The sequence below is a fragment of the Lepisosteus oculatus genome, chromosome 2, assembly GCF_040954835.1.
Source record: "Lepisosteus oculatus isolate fLepOcu1 chromosome 2, fLepOcu1.hap2, whole genome shotgun sequence".
In the NCBI taxonomy this organism is placed as follows: Eukaryota; Metazoa; Chordata; class Actinopteri; order Semionotiformes; family Lepisosteidae; genus Lepisosteus; species Lepisosteus oculatus.
The window spans coordinates 38,608,698-38,635,950 of NC_090697.1; the positions used below are offsets into that span (position 1 = coordinate 38,608,698).

Below are 27,253 nucleotides of genomic sequence, written 5' to 3' on the forward strand. Positions count from 1 at the left end.
TTAATTAAAAAACTGTATATGCACCCTTTTGTAATTTAACTACAGATTACCTAAACTTCTGGAAACCACCCTTTAATCACAAAAGCTGCAGCGGACAATTGCTGTAAACAACACAATGAAACATCTTTTCCCAGTAAGCATGGAGTTATTTTTGTGATAGGCTACATCAGGGAATGCGCTAGCAGTCTTGGTACAACCTTTGATACAGATTTTACGACAAAACATTTTTGTTGTATAATTAGTTGCACAGTATTTAGGTTTTGTAATGGCATAGTGCTTGTCAGGTAGCATTATTGTACACTTTGGTAATGTCTTGAATGCCCTGTTAAGTCATGGCACACAAATGTTATTCTTTCAACAGACAGCTTCTTTTATTTAGTGTCTGTATAGAATGATAGAGCTGTAAAAGTGTCGCCTACGTTTTCATTTTGGAGGGCTCCTATCATGTAGCATTTATATCTGTGATAATTTGTTGATGTTTGTTCTTTTTAAACACTTCAGAACTCTCACCTTCAAAGGCAGACAGAGAGCTGATTGGGTGAAAGTTAGTAAGAGTGTGAATAGAAGGGTCTCACCTTGCCGTCATGAGAGGCTAATATAATCTTAACTGAATTTTTTAAACCATGGTCTACATCCGTGCTATCTAGCTGAGCAGTTCTTGTGAGGCTACAGGGTTCCTTCATATACTGTACTGCACATCAGAATATGAATATAGACAATTGCAAGCTTATATACAAGATGGGAGATGGAAAAGAACTAGTTGGTCCAATCAGAATAATAAAGTGATGTATTTTGGCTGTACATTCATAATCTAGGAAACATTACAAAGGACTTTTACGGCTTTAAGAGTTTTTCAGACAAGTGATCCATATTTTGTTTTCTGTTAATCACTCCTATAATTTTCAGCAACAATAATTCTAAAATTCCCACAAACTGTAGCAGAAAAGTTTTTGTATTCGTATTTGATATAATAGCTTCTTATAACGAAATTTTGTGAAAGGTTAGTTTTGAGTGAAATCGCTATAAGTAGTCATTACAAGTAATGGTAGTTTGCTAAAAGTGTTCCAACTGCTGCCAACCTTTATTTACAAGAAATGCACATTTAATGGTGTGCCCTAGCCTCTTCACAATAATTTGAAAATATTTATACAGGATAAAAACAAGTTTATTTTAACTGTCAAACCTTTTTGCCTCATAAAAGGCCAGATTCTGCACAACTTGCATTTATTAGTGATTCGTGATTTTATTAGTCACAGTTAAACAAAACCAAATCTCATTTCACAAAGGAGTTCTGTATGAATTATTTGTGCATGACATGCAGAGAAATCGGCATTCTGCAGTGCTAAATATCCCTTTGTCATATTCAGCCTTGACATCTGTTATGAGTAGAATTGATGACTGGAATACCAAATCATTGTTTTGAGTGAGACCCCTAAATGTTTGAATCTCTAGAGTTATTCTTTTTCAACTTTGCCATGGTCAAAGGAAAGTAATTTGAAATAATTTAAAATGCCATGTGAACTTTTTGTGGTTCAATAGAATAAAAACTATTGATATCTCAGTGTGCTAGATAAATTGAACTGTATTTGGTCGTGAAAATAAGGTGATCCTTTTCAAGCATAACAATAGAAATGTCTGGTGATTTAAAAGTGCATGTTTCTGAGGTTATGTGAATTATGCTGAACTGCCAAAAATATAAAATATAAACTGTAATATTTGATGTCACTTGCCCTCTTTTTAAAAAAAGTCCTGGACTTAATTTAATGTAGCTGCATTTTCAGACCAAAGTGTGAAACTTGAGTGCTAAGCGATTGCATACTATCATGGATGCTGGCTGGAAGATGATCTTGGGGTGTTTTACTTTGAAACAGTATTTCAATATATATTCAAGCATTTGTTTGGCCAGGCAGCCTGCCTGCCTGTATACAACTGTGGGAAACCCTGGTGCTATTTAGCCTATTTTAATGTCTTTGACAGTGTAATGAATTATAATTATCTGTATAATTGTCAGATGTTGGATTTGTCACTGCAAGTCTGAGGATGTAAAGTAGTGCAGCAAGGTTTTAAGAGACTTGAAACTGACATCCACGAGAGGTTCACTAACTAGGAGATGATGGTTAATCTGTCTCGTGTCTTTGTTTGTTTTATTATAATTTTACCTCTGAAAATATATTCACAGGAGGCATGTGAGTGAAGGCAAACAAGATTGTCAAGGGCAAAGCCCAGTTGCCTCCAAAATCCTTGAAAATTGTGGTACAAAACACATTCACAAGTTGCATACACATACATTTCTCAAAGTGTCCTAGCAGGTTCATTAGCAGAAGATGCTTCTAATGGTCATCATAGAGGTGGAGTAAATCTGTATTCTCCCAATCCACCATTTGTTGTTGTCTAGAAGCAGTTATAGTAGCAGAGATGGAGGAAGGGACCATGAGCTTTATTTTATGCCAATGAAGATATTACATATGACTGAGAGCTAGGTAATACAAAAATGGTTTCAATTCTTCTAGATTTAGAGATAAGCAGTCTTGGCAATTTAAGTTAACGGTTAAATCACCAAGCCATTTGTCTGGCAGCAGTCTAGATGTCTCTGTAGGATCCAGCTGATTGAGTGTTGCTATTGCAACATAGTTTCTTCTCGTGTATTACAGAAGTTGGTCCTTTCTCTCTGAATTGAAGTCATCACTAACTCTTTACTTTGAAAATTCTCATTGAGATTAGTGAGACTTGGAAGACTCCACTCAAGGAAAAGTAGTCAGGGAAAAGTGACGCATCAAGAGATTTGTAAGTATTTTCTTCTGTGTCTTTCAGCCACTGTAAAGTAAACAACAGGAAGAGAGCATACCTCTGACAAGACACATGTTTAACAACTTGTAATAGAGGCAGGCTGAGAAGGCTTGTACAGATTGTAGGGTTCAACATGACAAACTTCAAACTTGGGCAAAGGAGTTTGTACAAAATAGTTTTAAACCTCTTTTGTTAAAGCCTCACACCTTCTAGCCTGGTTACTGGCCATTGAAGTAGTTATACATCTTTCTTTTCCTGATAATTGGACATTGTTTGTGATTGTTTTCTGATCTTTACATGGTTGGCATTTGGTGATTACAATGAGGTCCAAGTGGTGGTTATAGAAATGGCCGATGGAGCAGCCAGTATCGCTTTATTATAAGAACATCCATATCTGTGTGAAGTGGTGAATGTGTGTAAGGAGACTGAAATGTATGTCTTTCCTACCAGAGAAGCTTATCTGATACTTAAGTAGTGTAGTTACAATGTAGTGTAACAGGAGGCTAAGTCAATAATTTTTTAGTCATGACATACTTGTCTTTGTTCTGGAGATCCACATTCTAAAATGTACTGCTGAATCACAAAACTAAAGCCCTGAAAACAGATGTTGTCCAGGACCGGGATCATTGCATTGCTGTTTTAGTATGCTATTAACAACATTAATTACACCTTCATTAGTTTAGACAAGGACAGTTACTTGTTCTGAGAACTTTACTTTTAATTTGCAAGCACTAAACACAATGATTTTACCTTTTTCAAATTATTTCTTATGTTTCAGAGTTAAGCATGTTCTTGGTCTGCCAGCTGCATGTGATTATTTTTAGACAATCTTTTCAGTTTTTTAATCTGTTTTCTTATCAATAATTCATGTCTTTAAGATATCTGACATACTTACAGTATGGCAGCAGGTAAACTTTTATATTTGCTTCTTTGTAGTTTTTATAAATATTTAAGCATGAAAATGGGACATTCTTAGTCATTTGAGAATTCTTAACCTGTCTTCAAACATGCTGTTTTATTTGCTTCATGGAGCTCTATAGAGATTCAAAATTTACTGTTGGAAAGACTGATTAACAATCCCATAATCTTTACTGCTACTCACTAGGATGAATGAGTGTTTCAGTAAGCTGTGAAAATTGTATAAAATAAGAGTAGTTTAATGCAAATAATAACAGACTAAAGTTTCAAAATTAAGTTGTATGACTTGTATTTCAATAGAAAAAATCTTTAAGAATCCTTCACCTCAACAATGTTGCTTGCCTTTTGTCACATTTTTACTTTCAGTTCAAAGCTGATAGTGCTTCATTTGTAAGTGTGGTTGCTCTGGCTTTGTTTTGTTGCTGGTTGGGTTAACACTGTAGCTGCAGTATTCAAGAATACTGGTTTATGAACTTCAGTGCTTTCTTACTCCCACAAAGCGCTTCCTGTTGTGATCAGAGTGCAGCTTTTTTTTCTAATACAGAATTAAGAATCAGTTTAAACTCCTGTAGAAGGAAGTGTAATATGTGAAAATGTTTTCCCTAAGCACTTACTAGATGTAATTTAAGTAATGGAAAAAGGAGAATTTATAGTAAAGTATTGTAAAGATTATGAGAAGAATGGTAATGGGCATTTTATATGTATTTGACTAACAAAATGTGTATTAAAGAACAATAGTACACACATTTCATGAATTTTGGGAGATTTAATATTATATGGAGGCCTGTTTGGTTTCTCTCATTCGAAGAGTTTTCTTACTTTTTGACACTTAAGGGTGATTACAATCCTGTTTTTAAAATTTAAGTTCTGCGTCTTCATGTTTTAGTCATAATGTGCGTTTTCATGCATTTATCAATAATTATGCTGCTTTTGCACACTTCATTAATTGTAAGCTGCAACAGGCTAAATATAACACCGTTTTTGAGAAACATTTACAATCAAAAGTGTAGGTGTTGACCCTTTTGGTTTAGTTTTGTCCCAGTGCAATCGCTCAATGCATCTGTTTGTCATTGTACAAATTAAGAATTATGTGCTGACCATAGAAAGTAATGTACTATGAAGGATTGCCAGAATCAACAGTGTGTTCCTATGTTCTTGCCTTTTTGTGCAGATTTTGTTATTTGAATGATTCCTATTTAGGTATTTATTGTCCTCATGTGCTGCTGTATTGAGAATTTATGAGATTGTGAGACATTTTAAAGTAATTTCCCTTGAATTAAATTTCAACAGCAGTGGTGTCAAATGCTTCATTCATTGGACTCGGACCTTTTTGATCTGTGCACATGAAACCTGCTGTTTTCAAACACTGTAATGTTCACCTATTACTTTAAAAAGAGGGGGAAATATTGCCGTCTTGAATGTCTGGGCCCCTGGATTTAATTCCTGGGGTGCTTTCTGCATGGTGTTTGTATTTTACCCCTGTGCTTCAATGGGTTTCCTCCAGTCAATAGGCTATAATAAGATAATGTCCACTGTTGTCATTTGTAAAACACTAAATGCAGTATTGAAGGAACTGATTACAAGTAACTTGTAATAATAAGGAAAGATTTGTTACTTAATCAGATAAAATCTTGACAACAGTAATCGCATACTTAAAAACTTGTAATTCTGTTACAGTTTTTATATCTTTTAGGATGCTAAAATATTGATATGGGATTACTTATGAGGAAAAAAGCACATGGGTAAAACACAAGCAGTCTGGGATGTGATTTAAGTTTACCCAGTTTACAATCTGGCTCCTTTGTGTCTCTCTATCTCTGTATGTCCTTTGGCAGGAAATTAAAAAAATAATCTAATGCTAAATCTTTAGATTTAAAATCTGTAAGTCTTAAGTACCAAGCGCTAATTCACTCGGAACACCTTGAATATACAGTACAGAGTCAGGAGGTTGTTTTCTGTGAAAACTTTAGAGTTCCCGTGATTGCAACGCGAGGCGGCCCTTCCCTCTCACTATGGTCTATAATGAACAATATAGCTTGTACAGCAGACCCGTAGATTTGATCCGACGTGATCTGCACAGTTAACCAGTAAGTAGTATTTGTTGGGAAAACTTATCAAAATCAAAAGCAATATTTCTGTTGGATTAAAAGAGATGTATTCATGAGCCTGCTTGTTTACAATATCATAGGGCCGCCTCTTTCTGAATCGCAGAATGTGGTGCAGCACATACCATATTTTTTAATGTAAATTGGAGGTTTTACAAGTTAATGTGTACACTTTTATTGTGGTTTGAAATGCACTCATCAATGCTGATTCTTTGTGACTTGGAAATATGAAAATAGCATTGCAGTTCCCCTTTAAGAGATTCTGGACGATTCTGATTTTAGGTGTAGGGTTATTGTTGATTGTTCAATGTAAGCCTTTTAAATGCCTTACGATGTCTTGGTAACCGTTGTGATGCTTAACATTAAAGTGTAATAGAGCAGTGAACAAGCAGACCCAAGAATCATATTTTTAAAATAAATTGTATGGAAGTACAAAACTACCGATTACATTTCTGAATATAATATATATATAATCATAATATAATCATAATCCATAAGAATGTTATGGATTTCAGAATCCTTTCAAATTTATGCAGTATATAATTTTGTAAAATGCTACTAATGAATCTTCTAAGGGCTATAAATGCTTTATTTGTGTATGTTCATAAAAGAGTTATTTGAACACTATGGACATGCTGTAAAATGTCCATTTACATTAACATTTAATGGACTTGTAGGTTTTCTTAATTCCTATGAGTCTTCGAGTCTCTTTTTGTGGTTTTCTTGTCAGTGAGTTATCTTGTCTGTGGGCTTCTACGGTATCAACCAAGATGATTATTTTGCTATAGTTTTTTCTCTGAACTCTTGCAGCTGTTTTAACTACTTTTCATTGCCTGTGAAAAAGGAACTGAATCGACTTCTTTTCGTTTGAACTGAAATGTTATTGGCTTGTATTTAAACTTGTTATACAAGATATATGTAAACACTGGCTGCAGTCAAGTTAGTCCCAACCTGGATTTTTCAAAAGAAGACAACAGTCATTTATATTTCTGAAGTATCTGCTGGGTTCAAGGTCCTTATACAGGAATGCAGAAGTGATACTGCGTATGCTAAGGGGAAATAAAAAATAATGAATGGTAAAGTGCACTCTTAAGAAACTTAACGAATGCTGGGAAATGTAAAATATCAAAGGTTTTACATTAAAGCTAAAATATTATTAGTCTAATAAGAAGTAATATACAGCAGAATAATCTTGATATGAATCGCCAAGCAGAGATTACTTCCACTCCCCCTATTAACTATGACACAGTTCTTTTATACCGCAGTGTCTTTGTGAAGCACGGATTACTGAACAGAAGTGCCATTCAAGCTGTGTTAAGTACGTGGGAGGAACTCTGTGCCTATCTGGGGACATACTGTAAGATGCAGCATGTATAGGATATACAGTAGATACCCCCAGTGATGTGCATGCTAGAACATTTTTGTGACGTGATGAATGTACATTTGGCTTGTGCCAACACACAATGTGATTGTAGTTTACTTCTTAGTCCAGGGGGTTAAAAAAAAGGAAAAGAGGGAGAGAAATAAACAAGCCCTGCAATCTGATCCACTAAATCAGAATTTCCACAAATTCCTTTATTTTAAAATGAGCAGACCGTGCCATGTGGAAGTTGTTTGCATTTTGAGGGAAGAGTAAGGAGCCAAAGAAGCACAATGACGACTGAACTAAGCCATATGCAAAGGAAGCAAGCAGCCATTGTGGTGGTGGTCGGGGCCTTCCTTCCCATATAAGGGAAAAACTCAAGACAGCCGCCTTTGTGCTGAACTGAACTCCTGGTTACATTAACTTAAGTCTGAGGTGGAGACAGCTGTCTTTTCCCAGTTTATTGTTTTTTTTTCATGTTTTCTCTTGAATATAACCACTACTGTGAGTTATTTTTTATGTTCTGTGATTTGTCTCCAGTTTTTGCCAAATCCAATAATGATGTTTTCTGGTGTTATTTTGCTGTAGGTTGACGTTGCATAGTGACTAAGCTTTTGAAAACAGACAAAATTACAACTTGGAATTACATTGGCCACTGCTGGTACTTGATTTTATCAAAGTGATATATTTATAAAGTATACCGTTCATTTTATTTGGATTTTTCTTTTGCAATTGAAACCGAATGCTTTGACATAACTGTGCTGTATGGAGGGATGCCACAATATTACAGCTTTCTCCGATTACTGTTATTATAGTACGTTTGATTAGAACAAATACATTTTTATATCATTAGCTAAATCAAATATTACAGTTTGTTTATCCTTTAATTTGAGCATTGGCGCTTGTCCCCAACTTCTGCAAATGAGAGAATATCCTTGTCTCCATCCATTATCAGACAGCCACTTATTCCTAGCAAAGTTCATGGACACAGAACAGAACCCTGGATGGGATACAGCATCTGCTGACAACCTGCTTGAACACGATGAGAATCGATGAGATGCAGCCTGGAATTGAAGCCGGGACCCTGTGTTACTGAAATTGTTACATTCACCCAGAAATATGTTCCAAAATTGTTTAAGCTGATTAGTTTAGGTATTTTCATAATTGTTAAATTACCATTTCATGTACATGAGCACACTTACAGCTCCTTGTTTTAATTACCACCAGCACACATGTACTGTAGCTCTCAAGTCATTTAGTCTCTAAATTAACATTCAGAGGTATGGTTTGAGAACGTTTGACTTTTTAAGTTTTCCAATTGCTTTTTGCTATTAATGAGCCTAAAACCTGCTTTGTGTAAATAATGCTCTACAGACTATCCCTTTCTAAAACCTTTATTTTAGCTAGGCAATACTGCTTTAGTTCAAGACAGTTTTTTGTGTCTTATGTCAGGTGACCGTTATTTTGAGAGTAATGTGCAGAGCAGCTAAACAAAACCTTGCTGACCAAAAAGTGAGTGGACATATTTTGTTGAACCATATAGAGCTAATTAAGCATAGTTATTATGGGTAAGGCATTTACAGCAGTGATCATTTTTTATTTATAAACTGATATACATTTACCTCAAGCTAAGATGATCTTTTTGCATTTTGAAACTTTGAATCACCACTCAACTGACTATATAGGTTGGGCCCCTGAGCAAGGCCTTTAACCCTAACTGCTCCAGGGGCGCCGTACAATGGCTGACCCTGCGCTCTGATCCCAAGCTTCCTAATGCAAGAAATTGTATAGGGTTAATAAAGAAACATTAAGGTCATACAGTACCTATGCATCCAAGATATGTTACACTAAGGTGTTTTAAAACAAATTCTTTTTTTTTTGGGTGGGGGGGATATTAATTTTAATAGTCTTATACAGACATGCAACGTATTGAAGAAACATTAAAATGTCATAGAAGATCATTGCATTAAATAAAATGCATCTGCTAACAACAAACGGATAACTCCTTTAACTTTAATCTTTAAGATTTGTTGTGCCTTTCTGATGTTGCTTCTTTAAAGTGCTCAGTGGTGATCTCTTGTGTGTTGCTGACCTTGAAGACGACTGTAGCTCTGCACATATGACCAATTGTCCTCTCATCCTTGATAGTCTGACTCGAGACATTTCTTTTAAAACATACAAAATGCCCACGTGATTATTCCAAAAATAGTACCATGTCGTTGTTTTAGTTTATTTTGTTATTGTGGAACAATTTTGTACTATTCTACCATTTTGTACTATAGTACAGGAACATAACATCGTTGACCATTTAGTGAGACGCACAAGATGAATAATCTCAGGAACAGAAAATTACTTGACTAAAGTTTCTACACAGAATGAAAGTTCTTAAGTACCATAAGTTTAAGTGGCAGTTTGAGCTGGTGTTTATATTTTTAGCTTTTCAAATTAAGACTTGACAGATATGGTTTTAAATTATATTTAAAATTTATAATACAATGGTCAGATGTTATCAAGTGACATTTTTAGAGTGATATTATAGCTCTCTAGTTTTACAACTAACCTACTGTACTTCATGCGTTATGTTATAATTAAAGTAAAATTTCTTAGTTTAGAGTATTATTTAATGGAAATTTATCTGGTGGATAATGTTGGTCCACCGTTGTAATAGCATCTTTTATTTGGATCTTTGTTTTCTTATTTGTAAAGGATTTCTAGTGGAGTGAGCTGCGTTCTTACAGTCTTGAAAACAGTGCATAGAAGGAGATGAACCATAACCCTCAATGTTGCTGAATTTTTTCGTCAAATACTGAATGCTAACAATTGTGGATGTTCGGTAGTTTAACACTTCTTAGGCAGCAATTTAAACCGTTTAGTATCTTAAATGTTTGATGCAATGGGAACAATTTTATAAGTTTGTGTTGAAATGAGAGAGAACCTGTGGTTGGTGGGGGGGGGCATTGTTAAATGTTGATTATGAAACACATGCCTTCTGCATTCAGTTTCTTAATGTTGTAAGATGGGGATTGTACATAACACTGCTATAGTTGGAGTGAAGTTTGATGTCCACTGATGTATATTCTGTAGTTAAGCTCAGATGTAGCAGATCTTTAGGAATCCAGTATACTGTACATTTGCAAGCAAACTAAATAATGGGAGAAAGAGCTTGTGATCAATAAACCAAAATAAAAGTGTAGTTTAGTGGGACACATTGCCTACCTTCTTAAAACTTAGGAGTTTTAAAATATCTATCAGTACATATACACTATAGAAAAAAACTAAACCTTTCAAACTGCTAGAGAGTGTGTCCAGTTGTGTTGCTTCATTTAGTACAAAAAACTCAGCAGTCATGTTTTCTTTACTTCTAATTTCATGTTGAGCAAGTTATTTCTGTATTTGCAGTGGGCACGTTTATCTTCATAAGAAAATGTATAATGTGTTTTGAAAGAAACTGGTGACTTTACATTTACCACTCCTTGCATATTTTACATCAGTGTTTAATGATAGCATTTGAGTCACAGAGCAATGCTTTGGGAAATTATTACCTTGAAGAATGAAAGAATGTAAAGCATGAGTCAGGCTGTTATTACATAGTGCTCCCATCCTTTCAAATGAAAGTATTTCTTCCAGACATGGGTTTTGTAATACTGTTATGCACATCAGTAAATCGCTAAATACATTTTTTCTTAACTTTTAGAAGACCAATGTGATTATTTTGTTAATTTATTATGAACATGATGTTGGAGTCAATATTGTAACTCTGCAGCTATTAATTACTGAATAAATGTACTAGTTTTGGACTGGTTTTGTTGCCGATATTTAAATATTACATGAATCAGTTAATCAAGCTTTATTTACATGTATATACTCATTGTAACAATCTTATCATTAAAACGTTGTTCATACAATTAATGGATTACATATTTCCTTTGTGTTTTTACTAGTAAAAATTAATACATTCTAAAATGGTTCTCTCAAGTTGATTTATAACTGGTGGTGACAGTTGAGAGGGTAGACTGGACTGTGAACTTCAGACATTGATGGACAGAATCTTGGCTGTCTTTGGCCAAACTCTGTGCCTTGATATGCATATTTTGGAGAGTATGTGCAGTCTGTCTCCTGTGTAGGTAGTCATGTTTGAGGGATAAGGAATTGGTGATTTTATGAATAAAACAGTAGCTTAAGGAAAACTCTTGAGTCTCATCAGTACTGTCACTGGGTATTGATAGTCTTGTAGATAACAGCTAGTTTTTTTTTATGTACACCTTCAGAATTTGTTTCTTTACATTTGGGCAACATCTGTACTGCACTTGGAGAGGCATAGTGACCGGACCCCCGACTGTAGCCATTTATGTTCTTAAATACTGAAGACTCTACTTTAAGAGTTAGCATAAGTAATAGGAGTAGGACATCTCTCATAGTGTTTTTACAACCTTGTGGATTCACTGTGAAGGCTCTGGCCAGCTAACCCCTTCCCTACCAGTCACATTCAACTAGTGACCTAAACTAGGGTCTCTGGTGAACAAGTGCACTTCTGTGCTATCCTTATTCCGAGTCAGTGAATTTTTATATGATTGATAAAATCTAGCTTAACAATTACATGTATGTGATCAGATGTAATATAGTTAAATTATTTAGTTTTGTTGATCAATGTTTCTCAAGCCTGGTTTTGGTACATGCCAACATTTGCTGGTTTTCATTCTAGCTAGGCTCTAAATCACCATAGCTAATTCCTCTCCCCTCTTTTGTTGTTCTGTGTTTAATCTTAGCTGTCTGCCCTGCCTTTCTCACACCTGAAGAAGGCTTCACAGTCGAAATATTGCGTTTTCTGTCTGGTCTTTTCAGCATGGAATAAACCAATTACTTGTTCCTTTCCAGACTCTGCATGCTGACGCAGCTCCCCACCTGAACTACTTCATAGCTAACTTATGCCTCTAATTGCTTGTTTTGTCTTTTATTTGCTTCTGTACTCAGTTTGAAGTTTTAAAACGTCCAATTTTTCGGTCCATTTCCTACAGTTTCAACATATAGAATATTACTGGTGGTATATTACTATAATTCTAAATTATTTTATTTAATCTACAGTAACAGTGAAATCCAAAATTGCTCATATATAAATTTAGCCCAACTAGTCTGCTTGTTAGTAAATAATTGATCAAAGGGTCTAATCAGCCATTTCATTAAAAAAAGCTAAGGTATCAGTTTCAACAATATACTGTAGGTAGTTTCTCCTGTTCGTGGTTTTAAATTAACTTCAGAGTAGTTTCCACTTGTGTTCTCTGGTTTGTGTTTCATTGTTCATTATGAAGACATCTGCTTGGTGCTTGTTCGAGTTTTTTAATGCCTTTGAGAATTCTGAATACTAGTTTCAGATAGTCTTCTGTGGTGAAGACTGAAAAAGTTCAGTTCCTTCAGCCTGTCAGTGTAGGACATTTCCTTAAGTATCGGAAGCAGTGGTCCACGCTCCTGTAGTTCTCCAAAAATTGTACACCATAGTCAGAGAATACTGAGCATTACACAGTATGTTTATTTCCCCAGCACATTTTTGCAATGGAGTACTAACCAAGTGGCAGGCTTTTACAATTTATTGTTATGTTTATGGCACCACAAACATTTACAGCTATATATTTACAAAACCAACTTACCAATTTCCTACCTTCCACAGGCATAGAAAAAAACATAAATTGCCTGAACACAAAAACACCTTTAAATGGCAAAGAAAAAACTGATGTTCTGTTCAACACAAAGCACTGTAATTCACCCATAAGTATGCTATCATATTTTTGAATAAAGTTCGTGATACACGCATTTGTAAGACTTTGCTGACTTGACGCAATGTATGTGCTAGATTAGGCTTTTTATTTACCTGCTGACCCCAGTTCAGCTCCTCTGAGATTGTCATTTGTATCAACAATACCCAAAGGGAACTAAATGCTCTTGTAAGGACGAAGCCACATTTGAATGCCAGCATTACTAAAAGCAATTGGAGGACACAAAAGCTATGGAATAAATTCATTGATCAAAATGGATACTCTTGGTGGATAATGGGTTTAAACAGTGGTGTTGTTCGTGTTCCAGCATAATGTGCACTTCATTAATTATGCATGATGCCTAAATATACAGTATATGTTTAGTTCTGCTTTATTACAATTTAATGCTAAACTCATTTGTTCTATTTTGATGCCTCCCAATATGCTTATTATATATAATGTGTTATGTATGTAAGCATAGGGAATTGCAAAAAGCATTGATATAACATTTAAGCCATGATCAAAGAACAAACCACGTCTGTCCCTAGTCTAGTATTTGTACTCTATATTCCCTACCTCCCAAAAATAAATTGCTTGTTTATTATTTGAAAAGCCCTTTTCAGATATTCAGATGTTTATTAATCCACGTTATTTTTTGTAAATCAAAAACCTTTTTCTGAAGCTTGTCTGTTCCATTTTCTAATGACTGTATCTTCTGGTGTACCCTTTTCCATTTGTTTCTTATATGCTTATTCTGTCATTTCCTGTTCTTACGTTTTTTACAGCTACTGTAAAGCGCTTTTAGATTCTACTCTTAAAGGTGCTATATAAAATAGGTTATTATATTTGTACAGTATACATTTAAGTTGATATTTTGGTCATTGATATTTTTGAGACATTTGTTGCTTTTGTTTCAGAGCTCTTAGGACCTAGGTTTGATTCTGGACTGAGTCACCTTCTGCGAGGAATTTTCTCTGGTCACTTCTTTTTCCATTCATTTCCCATTCAGCTTAGGGTTAATGCATTAAATTGTTCCTCTGGGGTTTGCTCTGTTCCTGTTAGCTGACCGAATATGAGATGCTATATTTTGCTCACAGGTGGCATGTGCAATAGACACATTAACTGCATGGTCTTGGATCACTTATTTATAAGCCTTTACGACATTTTGCACAGAACATTGATTCACTCATTGTAGTACTTGGTATAAGTTGTTTGACTTGTACTTAACATTATCACAATATTCATTAGTTTAGTTTAGTTCAGTGCAATCTTCGTGGAGCTAGTGGTCTCGCTTCATTTAAAATTGGCAACACTGTCGTGTTCAGGTTTCGTACTTTACAATCTACGTCCATACTTTTTACCCTTTCTTTTTATTCCAAGTACTTAGCTAGATAAATGAGGATGTCATGCATTAGAAGGTCTCTTATATACTGTTTGATGTGGCTAGGGTCCAGAAAGTCATGGCATAAAGCATGACCTTTGCAGAGAAACCTTTCCCCATAAGAACAGTGTAAATATGGGATCATAAAGAGAGCAAACCTGCACATGCACCTTAAAGAAAGATTTTTCCCCCCCACAAGAATTAATGGAATAGATTCGGTTAGAGACTATTCCATTAATTAGTTAGTGTTTCACTTGTAGCTAGCCAGATACAGTACAGAGGGTCCCTTTATAAATACAGGTGCATTCCTAAAGCAACATAGCAAAGTAGCTTTGGGAAATGAATAACCATAAGGAATAATTTGCTTGAGATATGTTCCCAAAATACAGCTCAGATGCACATATATACATTAAATATACCTATAACCCATGGCAGACACACAGGGATAGTGTCACCAACTCACAACTTTGTTGGTTTTGACAAGACCACAATTCAAAGTAATTTGCTTCAAGGTAGATTTTGTTTTCCAGACATAGTGAAGAGCACTAACTTTAAATGTAGAGAATGAACAATCCTTTTTGTTTCTGGAATAAAATAATCACCTCCTAAATTGCTGGTTTTCGGTAACTTGAAAAATGATGCAACAGCAGGGAAATTTTATGTCGAGTCATCAATTCATCAACAAAAGTGCAAAATGACGTGTAGCAGGGTGATTTGTAATGGGGACTGGCTGCGTAATTTTCACACCTCATAAAGAATTGCACTCACCACAAACTCATGAAACATTACAGAATGTTAACATTATTCTAAATAACATAATAGCAATTATAATTTAATGCACAATTAAGTTTTCTATATTTACCACCTTGTAATCCTTACAGGTAAAAGCAGTTGTGTTTGTGTGCAGTGTAACAAAGTATGTTATGCAAGGTAAAGCTTACTATTACAGGGCTGAGCTGGTTTCAATTTAGGGGGTTCTGTTGTTGTGCTGTGCATGTTTGAAAATTATTAAAAGAATTACATGAGGTATTGCATAGCATTCTGCCAACAACTGATGTATTTAGCCTTTGGAATATACTACTGTAATATCACTTAGTTCATCTGGAAGTGGATTGCCACTTTTTTGCCCTTGGTCTCCATTATTAGATAATTGTAGTTATCTCCCTCAGTCATAACACCTAGTGAAAGACATCTGTGGTTCATTTGCTAAATCATAATGTCATTTCCATAATTATTGATAATTTTGAATTTTTATGTAGCAAAGATCTAATCTGATACTATATAAGATGGCTTTTAAAGCTTTTTTGTTCATACTAGAATAAAGAAAACATGTAGGCAATTTCCTTCATTCATAGTACAGTAATATACAGAAAGTAAGAATAGAGCAAAACATGTCCATTCTGTTGATTAAAATACATATACTGTATGTTGTTTTTAAAGTATGCTGTGTGTTGCTGAAGGTCTATGATAATTTCTTCCAGTTTATAACAGTTTGCACAAAAGAGGAAAACATTTAATATTCTTTTTCATATATTCCATAGTATTTGGGGAGTTTATATGTTCTCCCTGTATTTGTGTGGGTTTCCTTCAGGTGTTCCGCTTTTCTCCCTCAGTTCTGGTTTTGGTAAGACATTCTCGTAAGATTACCCCATTTGTGTGTCTGTGTGTGTACACTGTGCTGGCATCCATCTGGGGTGTATTCTGACTTGCACCTGTTACTTTCCAGGATAGGCTCTGACTCCTCCACAATCCCTGCATTGGATAAACTGTTCAGAAGAGCCTATAGGCTATTATGCCTGTAGGCTATTTAATATTATGCATGTTGAATGCACTTAGTGTGCATCATTAGCTGCATGAGGTAGTGACAGTTATGTACTAAAGAAGCTGCAGTTGTATAAATCTCAGAAACTGCTGCTGTATGCTAGGAGTCTGAGGAATCAACAGTATTCTCACAGACTGTTCAGGGTAGCTCTTGAAACTAAGGGTGGGCAATGCAATTAAATATAGGCCTCTGTATTCGTTGTTAGACGTGACGCAATATTGTTATGAAGATTTAAGGAAAGACTGGCAGCATTTGGTGCCTATGTTATGAAGGTTAGAAATGTATTTGCTTTTATTATTTTCATCATTTTAGCTTTGTTAAAATAAATCCCCTTATAAAGTATGTTTTGATGTCTAGAAAACACTACTAGTAGAACTGAGGAAAACTAAACAGTGCCTTCCAAAAGTCCAAACTTATTTTTACTGTATATTCTAGGAATTTGTATGTGTGATCATGATGTTAATAGGAAAAAGTGAAATGTAATATTTATTTTTGGATTACTACCTTGGCATATTTGATCATATGTTCAACATGAAAAACATGTTCAACAGAATGATTTCATTTAACTGTATGAATTGAGATGCATTCACCTAAAGTATATTTTTGGGGTTTAAACATCAGTGTTTGATTAAATATCCCTTTGAGGGCATTGGCTTATCCACTGTGACTTCTCGTCTGTTCTGGAGTTGTTCAGACTACATTTTTTTTTCCTAGACAAACTCGATTATAATTAAATCAAGAGGTTTACTGGATCATTTTCCCTCTTTTCGCTTTGGTTGCATTGGCAATGTTTCTGGTCATTCCCATGCTACGTTAAGAAGTGGTGCCCAGATAAGCAAATCCTGAAGTATACTGGAGATAATATCAATGCACGATCCTATTTTAAAGATTGGCCCGGCCTCTCTGATAACTTGGGTTGTATTGCGATACGATTAATATTTCCGCCAATATTAATACTGTCGAGAAATTTCTATCGGCCAACTTCACAAGACCTCTCTCCCATAGTCCAATATCGTGTAAAATCAGTGCTATTCTACATTCAATCTTTTCATTTTTAAGGGGAATTTGTCTGCAGTTCATACTTCTGATATTGTAAAGTTGAAGAACCAGCTTGTACAGTTAGATCATTATCAAAAGAACCATCGGATCTTTGTAACCTGTGCATATTTGGACATTTTTAAATTTCAACCAGAATCTAAACTAAATCCACTGTATTGAGGATCACTTGCAAGACACAGAAATGTAATTTCTAGCTAGAAATGCATCTTGGAATCTGTGAAGGTAATTTGCATATTTTAACTATTTTTATGTATACTGAAAAATCTACCTTTCTTTACAACGCTACTGCACACTTTCCATAATTTAGGATTAAACTGACTGTTGCAGTCATCATGATAATACAGTATACAGGTGTTGGCAATACTTCAGCATTTAACTATTTTTAAGTTATTTTCTGAATGAATTCCTGGGCAATGTTTGCTTTTTCAGATTCACATTTTAAGGTTACTGCCTAATGATGTCTTGCCCCAATCACAATGCTTTCATCACATTTATGTTGCTTTTTTCAGAGATCTTGACTCGGTACTTTCATGGCTTAATGTTTGGTAGTATTAGAAGGAGAGTATTTGTAAGTGCAGAAAGCTGAATACCATCTCTATGCTAGTAGTTATTTATCTAATGGTTAAATTTAGGCATTAGGTAAAGCTTAGTGTCCTTTGTAGTCTTTCAGGTGTACCTCACTGTGGAACTGTGGATTTGTGGTTAAAAAGGCCAAGTAATGAGCAGTATTTGTTTAAACAATATGATGCCAAGCAATTGGTATGGCTTTCGTTTTTGGTGAAAGGAAGATTACTGTTTATTTGCATCTGAAAGTGAAATTTTGCTATATCTACGCTTCCTTCCTGTCTCATATTCTCATGGGATTGCTTCAGTTTTATGGTTCATTGAACTTCTTTCTCTCCTAACCTTTCACTGAACTTAAGAGCATGGCTTTCACAACAGTTAAAGGAATGGATCACAAAACTGACAGTTGTCATTGTGAAACAGAATTGTGTAGAAGTCTGGCTATTGCTGGGCAGTCTGAACCCAGGAAATGTTTTGCCTGTTTTTAACTCCTGGGCAAGACTGAGGCTAATCCTTCTTGAAGATTGATAAAGAAGGACACTTGCTGTTTTCCTGTCCAATGAAGATATTCCATCATTAGTTTTATACTGGAATGGAAGCGTTAACAGTACAGTTGTTTCAGCACAATGATCTTCATCTTTATATAATTAAGGATTCAATAATTATTTGTAATACCCATGAGATTTGTCCCATTGGATTACAGCTGTTTGTATAATGTTCCCATCACCCTCTAGGACCATAACCTTGTTCTTTGGTTACATTTTTCCAAATATCAATCTTAGAAATGTTGCGTTTCCTGAAATACCTGATGGACATTTACACTAAATTTAGTTCTTACCAGTGGGTACTACACCTTTATGAATTAGTCTGTAAATGATTTAGTGCCCCCCCCAGTCATAACAGTCCAGTCAGACAAGCATCACCTGCTTAGTTATGAGAGCTGCTTCTAGAAACAACTTGTTTTTCCTTTAAATGTGGGGAAGTTCTAGCTAAATTCAAGCAGCCTGGGCCATCAGACTTCATATAACTTTTATTCCTTTGACCTTTCCGATCAAAAGATTAAATTTGAGGAAGTGCATAGTATTGCTAATGTGCCATAATTCTTTACCAATTTGAACTTAAATCATGTTGTCAGGTTAATTTGCTTCCTCAATACACTTCCCATTATAAAATGGCAGTGTTATTCATTTCAGAATGTCATTTATTTCTGTTTCATTTAGTTTGAGAGGGAGGTGCAGCATACATAATTGCAAAGCAAACTAGAAAGAGCTGTCTACTATTCCATAAGTAATGCCAAATGATTAAAGCAAGATTACTAACTTGTAAGTATAAAATTTGTTCTTGAATGTAATCAACATTTTAGATTCCTGTATTTCGTAACATTATTAGTTTATATACAGTACATGCAGACGCCTGGGTGATAATGTATGGCTTCAAAAAGATTACCCTCCACGCTGACTTGTCTGTTCATATTATTTATGAATTTTTACTAGTAACAATGGAGGAAACTTAATGACTTTGTGTCAGATTTTGATATTTAAACAGGCGTAAATAAACATACTGTAAGTGATACTTTTATCATTAAGAAAAATCTTAACATTTAGAACACAGAAAGTCAACATTGTTCTCTTCCTTTGGCGCTTTTTTTAAATCGATTTAATTAAACAAATTGAGAAAACTAAATGTTAGTAAGCAAGAAATGACCTTCATAATCTTAGAGATCTAGGTTATAATTTTGAGTCATGGATATAAATAAATGTATCTAATTGGTAAGGAGAATTTCTTTTCCAATTAAGCCAAAATGTCGGCAGCACTTCAACTCATCGCTCAAGAACAGAAATGCAAAGTGTGCACATTAATGCAATGTATTTATATATTAGGGTTAAAATACATTAATTTGCTCAATATTATTCTAGATATTGCTGTTATTATTATTGTGACCTGTCTTGGGTTAACCCAATTCTTAGTCATTTTGGTCTTCTGTTTTTTAACATTATCCAGTGGCCCACTGATTGAACCATCTGAGTTAATATTTTCTTTCTTCAAAGATTTTGTAGAGTTCAAATCAGCTCTTGTACATTTCAAATTTGAAAGATAAAAGCAAAAGAGTACATTAAGCAACATTACACAGAAATTGCCCTATGTAATTGTATGTGCTATAAAATATCCAGCATATGCAGTTGATTATAAACAGATTTATTTTTCTCTAACCACAGAAATGGTAAGTAAATACTCACATTTTAATACATTTAAGGTTCATTCAACTTCAGTAGGTTAATGCTTTTACCTGGGAATGAATAAAGATGATTAAATTCTCATTCCTGCTGATTTATAAATGTGGCCACAAGATGTGCATCATACCCATAGAAAATGGACATGTATATATCTAAGCTAATATTTTTTTTCTTTTACAGAAAGAAAGGACAAGCCCATGTTATAAAACTAACCAAGACCTTAACACAAGTCCTTCTCCAGTAAGTGGAAAAAGGTAACATTTTGAAAATTATAGTACTTTACTATATAGTAAATTAAAAAAAAGATACTGCGATCCCAGAAAAATGTCAATGCTTGTCAAAAAAAAATCAGAAAATAAATGGGAGCAATATGAATTTGTATTACATTATAAAATGGTTATGTATAGATAATTAATTTCCTCTCACTTTTGGGTATCTATGTAGTAGGGAGTTAATTGAATAATAACTATTTTTGTTAGAATAAAGGCTTTCTTTTTATTAAGTTTTTTTAATTGTGTATTTGGATTATAGGTGTAGAATTCTGGGCTTCTAGGCTTATAGGAAGTAGGACTCTGGAATGCACAGGTTGTGTGTATGTGTAATTGGATATCTCTTGTATAGTTTTGTAAATTGTTAATTTTATCCTGTCAAGTTGATTTATTTCTCTAACCCCAAAACTGGTCTGATGAAATTAAAACAAGTCACATTTTGTTACATTATTTAAGGTGCGCTCAGTAGGTTAATGTTTTTCATTGGACATGAATAACGATGAATGGTGTCAAATGCCATGTGTGCCTATTAAATGCCATGGCAAAAAAGTATGATGAATAGTATGATAAGATGATGTTCTCTAGTATTGTGAAAGAGACTGCTCCTCAATGTACCTTGTAAATAAATGGAACAGTCTTGAGTGTGATGTTGTCACTATGCAGTTTAGCCGTCTTGTAAGACAGTGGCCTGGCAACTGGGGATCTCGAATGTTCTCAGATATTCGCCACAGTGATAAATCTTGATTTGCTGCTTTTCACCATGCGTATCTCAACAGCATGGTGGAGATTTTGTGTGGGTTACAGCTAGCTGAATATCAGTTGTTTTGGTCAGCACGGACCTTTACAATGTTGCTTCCCACTTAACATTTTCAACACGGTTAGGTCTGTCTGAATTTGCATGTGTCTACATATTTCATGTATAGAATGAGATGAAAATAGAAAAAATAGTCATGTTTATGGGATTTTTATCCTGGTTATGGCCATGCACATTCAGTTAGTGTCAGACAAACATTCTTATTGGAAGCCTTTTTTTTATTTCTTCAATAATTTGCAGTTTTGTTTGCTTGGCAAGCAAAATATCTTAAAGATCCAGCAGAGTCTCAACATCTATGCATTTAACATTTGCAAATTCACTTCTACCTGATTTGGTCTGGCCAACAGGGGCTTGGATAAAACCAAACAGAAGGTTAACCTTTCAAATTAGTGATTGATGGATCTTGTTATTTAGTGAACCTTTTTCAGCCCCCTGCCCAAGTACCTACTATCCAGCATCCGCATCTCAGCTTGGTCTTGTTTTTGTGTTATAACAGACACTTCTTGCCAGAGTGGAGAACGACAAGATTTACAGTCTCACAGACAGTTTTATTGCCTATTTCACTACAGTGGGGCATACTAATCACAGAGGCAGAAAGATAGAGGGACTCATGTTATTTTAACAGATTACTATAACTTAGTGATTAATGTTGTTTCTTTTAGTTGATCAGTGTTTTTTAAAATAACTTCAAGCCACTGCATTAATACTTTAATTATCAAATAAGGGAGGGCTACGTATGTTGTTTAACCTACCTACTATATACTGTAGTACTTTATGCAACGGTATAGAGGTGGACTTGGTTTATGCTATTCACAAACGTTCTCTTCGCTGAACCTTCATGAATGTCAACACCCTACTGTATTTTATTTACCACAGTGTGAGCAAGAAGCACACGCATCTGCCACAAATAGGATGAAAAAGGGCATTAAACAAAAAGGTTGAACAGAGAAGTAGTCTTTTGTCACTTTCACTCTACCACATGCTTACCCGCACTAAAAATGGAACTGTCTGAATTCTTCACACATTCTTGCAGTTCTGTATACTGAACATGAGACTGTACAGAGTGTACTGTGAAGGACAAATTATTCACAGAGTCTGGTGAAGGTTTTATTATGAGCTGCAGACCTGGCAAATTCTCTCCACTACGTATTTTCTGAATATTTAAAAACGCTATGTTAGGAAGTGCAATTATCATTCGTTATTTGCATATCTTTATAAAACTGAAACACTTATAACCGATACTGTAGCAGAGAGACATTTCTGTAAGATTAGTGATTGATAAATAGCAACATCTGACCTTTACTCTCTAATGATGGCAGGATCAAAATTGCTTGTAGTTTTCCATATTAAGCCAAGGTTAGCAGTGAAAACAACCTTAGCAGTACCATTTTGAAAATGGCGAAAGACCATACATAACTCAAGTGTCAAAGATTTGTTGTATCAAGCTATTTTTTTTATTAAGAATAGTAAAAATGCAGTTTATTAATGGGATTGCTTTCGAGACATGGTGAAATGAGCTGTTTTCTTGTACACTGGTGCAGTCATTTTTTGTGAATCTTGTCACAGTTAAGCTATACAGGAAATGTAAAAGCATTTAAAATTTTACATTTTGCACTTCAGCTCATGCCTTGTGTATGTTAACAGGAAACTGTTATGCATCTGCAGTATCCATCTAACACTGGTAACCACACAAAATAAAATGCTATTGTTTTCACATCCTCTTCTAGATGAAATAGTTAAGCTACATAGCAGAGTCCTCCATAACTCAGTTTGTGCTAATGGGTTTCTTATTATGTATATGTGCATACAGTGCCTTTCAAAAGTATTCATCTCCTTCTAATGATGTCCCATTTTACCATTTTGTTGATTACAAATATGTGTATTTTGTAAGTAAATATTTTTAATCCAAACTTGAATTCTAAAAAATGAACGCTTTTATGCGCAGTAGAGGTCAGCAAAGAAAGTCAGAAAACATGATAGTTTAATGTATTTTCATCCCCAAATTGTTACCTTTTGGCTACAATTATGAATCTTTTTGCATACCTCTACAAACTGCACACTGGGATTGTATATCTTTCACTCATTCTTTGCAAACCTGCTCAAGCCTTGCAATAATGAGACATCACTGGAAGATGGTGAATACTTATGCAAGACACTGTGCATAGACTAATTGGCATTTAAGTATGCAAAATTGCTAAGGTCCTTTTATGCGTTATTGTGATTGTTTCTGCTCATTGTTTTGAAATTTTGCATATACTTTTTAAAGTGAATTTTTTTATTTCACAATAGAACAACATAATCTATAAAAGCTCAAGCATTGTAAAACTGTTAATTGTAATTTGTATTAGCTGATGATTTGCCTAATGTGGCTGGCTGTAACACCTACTTTTGTGATCGGAGGCTCCATTTTCTTGTATATTTCATAAAGCAGAAACTGGGGGGCTCATTTCAGTCTGAGGAGCTCAAATACTGTTGTTTGTGTTCAGTGTTACTTCTAATGAAATTCTAATTAACGTTGATAAAGGAGGCTTTATTTTGCTATTACACAAACCGGATTTTGTGTTTTCAATACAATGGCTCCCTCTTGTGGAGAGTTGGTGATTGTGGGTTGCACAATAATGATTTTTTATTTTATATAACTAAAAATTGTTTTTATGTTTACACACACTATTAGCAATTTAAGTGAAAACAACTCCATTGTGCATGCAATTTAAATCTGGTATTTTATTGGAATTTATAATATTTCTGTCTTCATCCTTAAAAAAATAGTTTGCTTATTTTGGTGTAAATTGCAGTATATAATTATTCAGCGTATCCATTCAAATATAGTGGTGCTTAATGGTCCAAATTGTCCATGCAAAGTATGAAAATGCTTGCGTAAATGAGTGAATGTGTCCACTTAGTTTATTGTACATACACAGTATGTAGGGTATAACTTATTTTACTAAACTTGTCATCTATCAGTTGGCCTGCATTGATTAGATAAAAATAGATGGTCATTTAAAATCACAAAAATACACAAAACAAAAGGATGAGATTAGTACTGTTGAAAGGAAGTCCCCTGTAATAAGAATGTGAAGGAAAACAAAGACTGGAATGCTAGCATGTAGTTTACGCTTTGACAGAGAAATAATTTAATGTGCGGATGTTTTCCTGGAGGTAGTGACCATCCTGAGATATTTGACAAAAAACATGAGTGGTGGGACAATTGTCACAACAATTCCTCTAGCAAGTCACCAGAGAAAGGATTGTTTACTGCAGTGTGTTAATTTGCACATAAATAAGAACTGATCAAATCTTACAATCACAACTACTGTATGCTGTGAGCATTGTTTGTACTTATTCAAGCATATACAGTTTAACTGCACTTCCTGAAGTACTCCTTGGCAGCTCATAATGAAATCTTTAAATATATTTGAAGTGTATTTTAAAAATGACTAATGACTTCTTCAGTGGCTCACTTTCTGATTTTTAATTTATTCAAGCCCAATTATTGTTGACCCGTTATATACATGATAATTTTAACTTTAGCCACGTGGTCTATGTTGGTTAAGAGCCAGTAGCCATGTACTACACCTGTTAAATCTTCATGCATGTTCTTGTAAGTTGTAGTATTTAAATGCGATTTAAAAAGAACAGTAGGATGAGCGTTTAATATGCCACTTTTAGAAGTGGCTATGTGGACCTGTTAATGTTCAAGGATTGAAATATAGGTCAGAAAATTTGTTGGGAAAAATTCCAGGCAAAAACAAAGAAAATCTGTAAGGGAGAAATAAACATTAAAAACTAGCAATTCATAAAGTGGTTTGTATTTGTAGCAGAAGTCATCAATTATAAACTTGGATAAAAGAACCAGCTTGATCTTAGTCTTACAACTCCTAGTTATACAACTTGAGAGACTAAGTATTTGTAACGGTACAATAAATTGGAGGGAGGTGTCAAGGCTTTGTGCTGAAGGAAGTATATATGAGACTTCCTTTCTATGATTCATTTTCCTGTTTTGTTCAAACTATTACATCCTGTTTACTTCCACAACTGTCATTGACCTTTACTGTACCTGCCACCTCAGTTGAGTAAGCAGTTCCTGTGAGAAATGGCACTGCCACATAAATTATGTAATTGTGTTTTTAAAGCTTATATTCAGTTTGAATTGCACTCTCCATTTTTATTATTATATCCCTTGGTATTCAGCTAATTTGTTAAAGCAGCTAAATTTGACTTCTGGTATGAGATGTTCAGTGGGTACTTCCCCTTTTGATTTGACTTGAATTATTCTCCAGTTACCTTGGTGCTGTTAAGTATAGCTTTGTCACTCCCAGGATTTTGTTACATGTTTTATCTGTTACACGGTGCTTTGAAACTATTACGTGGTAGTAGTTTCCTAATATGAAACTATTTTCTTTTGCGGAATTACCAAAAAATGCTTAAAAAGGTGTTACAGTTGTGCTTTAAGAAATACTGTTTGTATAGCTATATTAATTATCTTTCTTGTATGACGAGTTCAAAATATTGGGCAGCAAGGAAGACATCTTAGTGGCCAAATGTAGCTAGTTTAGACATGTGTCATATTACAAGCCACTTGTGACCCTCAAGCAATGATGCACAATTGGTTAAGCACTATGTAGTAAGGGTTAGGATTACTTATTTAATCTTTCCACTGTTCAGCGAAACTGCCACTTTTGAGACCTGCTGGCCAGTGACATTAGAGAGGAATTTGCCACTCCTCCAGTCAGCGTTACCTATATTGTCAGGTGCTATGGGGATTGCAGTGTCAGATTATGAACTGGTGGGCGTGCTGGAGAGGTATGGTTGCACATTTTACCCTTGAGTAGAGGATCTGCCATCGAGAAGCCAAGCTTAAAAAAAAAATAACTGGCAATTTCAAATTGGGTGGAGTTACAATAAAAACATCCACTTCCAGATTTAATAAATAAAAGCAATCACAAATGTAGTATTGTATATAACATTTGTTAGTTTTTTTATTATTCAGTACAGCAGAATAAAATCTGATCTGTAGCCAAAACCTGACAACTGACTTGTTTAGATATCTCGGCATCACCACTGCAGTCAGAACAATGAAACGCTGTGTAGCCTTCACATCATTGCATTAACAATTCAAAGGCTGCCTGTACCTTGTGGCCATTCTGCGTGCATGTCGTCTTTAATTAAAACTAACAAAATCAGATCGCTATAGCTCAGCATGAAAGACGCCAAAGCCTAATGCTATAAAAGCCAAGCAAAAAAAAGAGTAAACAGCTTGGCTTTTGGAAGCCAGCAGGGTTTTCAGTTGATTATCTGAATACTCTGTGTGTTACTTAAAAATAGAGAGGACTGTCTGCCTAAGATGCCTCGTTTTGATGCCAAGGACTGGATTTTTTTTCCCATTTTTGACATTGCCTTTTCACGGTCTGTGCATGCTCTTGTAAGGTTCAACTATGAAGAATCTTAATTGTCTAATATTTCAACTTTTATGTGTTGTATGTTTTAGATATAATAGACAAAAACCAATCTGACTATAATATATATATAAAGCTTGTGTTCAGTTTTAAAAATGTATTTTCTGGCTTTGGAATGAACCTGTGATAACATTCACAGAGTCTGGCAGGCAGTGTTTGGTTCAGTTAGTAGGGAAGTAGCTTAGAATTGTTAAAATGTGGTTTAATAAGCAGTTTTACAAAATGTAAAGATGTAGACATTTGAACCTTAGAGGGTTGCAATTAGAAGGCATAGAGGTTTATTTTATAAACTCACCAGACCTTACAAGTTTTAAGAATATTGAATGTAGATGTATATGCTATTTTTATTTTAATCTTTATTTGGATAGTGGACCGCATAATTTTTAGGATGTTCAAGCTGAATAAGTCATTTAAAATCTGTTGCAATGAAATGCACATGAAACTCATTCATCACAGTACTAAGATTTGCACCTCTGCCTAATTCAGGACACTGCTTTGTGATTGAAGCAAAAATGTTGCGGTAGAAAAATCACAAATTGCATGGCAAACTGTAAGTGACAACTTCATACTGGTGTTTAAATCAGTACTTTCAGTGTTTCTTAACGTTCTTTTCTAGAAGGTGTGTAAGTAACTCCCATTTCAATTAAGCTGTTCCAGCATAAATATTTATACATAACCATAAACGGATCCGTCACTGCCTTGGAAATCTGCATTGCATTTTATGTTGCATTCCG

The 27,253-nt window shown here is 34.7% G+C and overlaps 1 protein-coding gene and 1 long non-coding RNA gene across 5 annotated transcripts in view; one reads left to right on the plus strand and one right to left on the minus strand.

The window, feature by feature from the left end:
- LOC107077802 (uncharacterized) overlaps positions 1-27,253 on the minus strand; it is an 87,751-nt gene that overhangs the window by 22,683 nt on the left and 37,815 nt on the right. The window lies entirely within an intron of this gene.
- fam49a (family with sequence similarity 49 member A) overlaps positions 1-27,253 on the plus strand; it is a 58,023-nt gene that overhangs the window by 6,431 nt on the left and 24,339 nt on the right. For 2 of the 4 annotated variants that reach the window (XM_015350749.2, XM_069178658.1), the window contains exon 2: positions 20,161-20,234. The gene's annotated coding sequence lies outside the window, so the exon portion shown is untranslated. Of the gene's footprint in view, positions 1-20,160; positions 20,235-27,253 lie in introns of those variants that run through there. The other 2 variants (XM_015350746.2, XM_015350737.2) reach the window with 1 other exon arrangement.